The sequence below is a fragment of the Equus asinus genome, chromosome 4 (genome assembly GCF_041296235.1).
Source record: "Equus asinus isolate D_3611 breed Donkey chromosome 4, EquAss-T2T_v2, whole genome shotgun sequence".
Lineage (NCBI taxonomy): Eukaryota > Metazoa > Chordata > Mammalia > Perissodactyla > Equidae > Equus > Equus asinus.
Window position 1 is genome coordinate 25622572 of NC_091793.1, and position 2795 is coordinate 25625366.

The window sequence follows — 2795 nt, forward strand, 5'->3', positions numbered from 1 at the left end:
AGGGGCCATGCTGGGGAACAGCCCAGGCCAGAGCAGGACAATGGAAGGTGGGAGCAGGATGGCCAGGAAATGTCCCAAGCCCCAATAAAACGTGTTTACTCAGCCAGGAGAGTTTATGGGTCACATATAGGCTGGAGGCTGGGCCAGGGTGCAGGCTGCTGGGTGTCGGCTGCAGGCAGTCCCTCTGGAATATGCTTTCCAGTGTTTGCAAGTATCAGAGGGGGAAGGCCTTCTGAGCCCTTAGGGTGTGTGTGGGGAAACTGAGGCCAAGACCACGGGAGTGTAGTGGATGTCATGGCAAGGTCTGATTTCTAAGTACTCCATTGGGGAGCTCCAGGATGCTGTGCTGGCCACACGGAGCCGATCTGCATGAGAGTGACAGATACCCCCGGAGAGACTGTGAATGTGAATTGGGACATCAGAATCCAGACCTTCTCACAGAGGGTGGGGGTGGAGAAGGCTGATCCCCACTCCCTGAGGAGGGTGAGCCAGGAGAGTGAGGGACTCACCTGAGATGGGGACGGGAGCTGTGCCCCCTGCAAGTGCTGGGCTGTCTGATCTAGCTGGGGGAGCCTGGGCTCTGTGGCAGTAACAAGGAAACCTGAAAATCTTAGGAGCATCATTGCTCACCCGTGTCCCAGTCTAATTAGTGGCACATCCATTCAGGGACTCAGGCTCCTTCCAAATGGTGATGGCCAAATGGTGTGGCCAGAATGAGTCACATGACCCTGCCTAGACGCAAGGGGGCTGGGAAATGAAGTTCTCTGTGCTAGGAGGAAATGGCCCAGTTTGCTGGATGCACAGGGAAAGGCCTGCTGTGTACCCTTCATGGTCAGAAGGCCACAGTCCCACAGAAGAAAGGCCCACCGTTGGTTGGCTAAAGGAGTTACTGCCTTGGGAGAGCAAATTTCCTTCCACTTGGTGCAGAGAAGCTGTGATGGATACTTGTGGTGGCCGGTCAAGAGGGAAGACAGGGACTTCAGGGCTGGAAGCAGCAGAGGCAGGAAAGGAGGGGAGGAGATGCCATGGAGCCAGGAGCTGTGCACATGTTTACTCCACCCAACAGTCCCATCTACTGGTGTCATTAACGCCATTTTACAGGCGAGGAGATGCGCCTAGAGAGGTGGAGTGGTGGGTATAAGGTGCACAGCAGAAGAAGTGGTGTTCAATCCAGGTGAGCTCAGCTCTAAAACCCACGTTCTGCTCCCTTTGCCATAATCCCCAGAGACCACCTGGTCCAACTTTCTCATTGCACAGATGAACCAAGACTCAGAGAGAGAAGTCACCAGAGTTACGCCTGTCATTTTTAGCACCTCATTTGATTTCCTTTTATTTTGCCTGTCTTTGGGGTGAGCCTCACTCCTTGGAAAGTTAAGAAAAACACCCCTTGTGGTGTGGACCCAGACCCTTGCCCTCCTTCCCAAACCATTGCCGCATGGTTAGCCACAGCCCTGGCACTCGCAAGTATGTTCGTCCCACAAATGTTTCTTCTTAAGTATCTACCATGTGCCAACCACTAGAGGGATGTAGATGAATGAGATACAGACCCTGCCCTGAGGGACGCACATTCTGGGGAGGGAGTCGGGGTGGCGGGGAGAAGATGGTGGCAGATGTGCCAGGGAGACCAGGCGGAAAGTGGTCAGTGGTCAGTGATGGGATCTTGTGGGAGTTCAGACAAGTAAGAGACTGTGTGGCTGTTTGGATCAAAGAAGGCTTGGACGTGGAGGAAGGAGAGAGGTAGGGAAGCCAACACACACAATTCTGTCATTTAATTCTCTTAAACACACAAACACACAGTCACCCTGCATGGTGTACTATGAGTGTTTCATTGATGGGAGACAGGTTTCATTTTCTGAAGAGGTGTTTAGGGGGACTATGCTGGAAAGGCAGGTGGGAGCCGTCTGTCCATTTATGCACCCATCGGGTATTTGTAAGTACCCACTCTGATGTGCCAGACTGTGATCGCCGTGTTGGAAAGACGGTTGTGATCCAAACAGACAAGCTCCCTGTTCTTGTGGGGCTTACCTTGAGAACAGACAGGTAATAGCCAGATAATAAACCAAGACCCAGGATAATTTCCATTCGCGATCACGTTCTGAATAAAACAAAGCAGAGGGATGAGCTAGACGGGGCCAGGTGAGGGGAGGGACTTTAGTGTTTTCAGATTTGAATTTTATTCTGCAGGCATTACCGAGCTACGGGTGTTCTTGTGAGCAATGGTTCACGAGCTGAACTATGGGGTTAGGACAAACCTTGGGGACCCGAATAAGATGGAGACAAGTTATAGGCTGTGTGTGTTGGAGTCTGGGAGGAGTGTGTATGCGGATATCTGCTGCAAGTAACCAGATACCCAACCTGAAGAGGCTTCCACAGCAGGGGTTTGTTGTCCACGTGATAACGTGTGTAGTAGGGGATCCTGGGCAGGTTGATTCAGACACAGCAACAACGGCAAGGGCCAGGCATTTTCCTCTTCCTCCTCTGCCGTCCCCAGTGCGTTGGTTGTGTCTGTGGGCATTGGCTTTGTCCCCGTGTGGCTGGTAGGTGGTCGCTGCAGCTCCAGACCTCCTGGCCTCCTGCCAACACTTCCCAAGGCCGCAGGAGGAGGCTTGCCTTCCCCAACTCTTTTTATCATGGAGGAAACCCTTTCCCAGAGGTCTCCTAGCCGAGTCCCTTTATTTCCCCTCAGCCGGGGCTGGGTCACGTGCGTGTCCTTAAACCAATCACGGGCAGAAAGAATGAAATGACCATGACAGATTGCCTTATTCAGTGTCCACTCTGGGACTTTGCAGGGGACC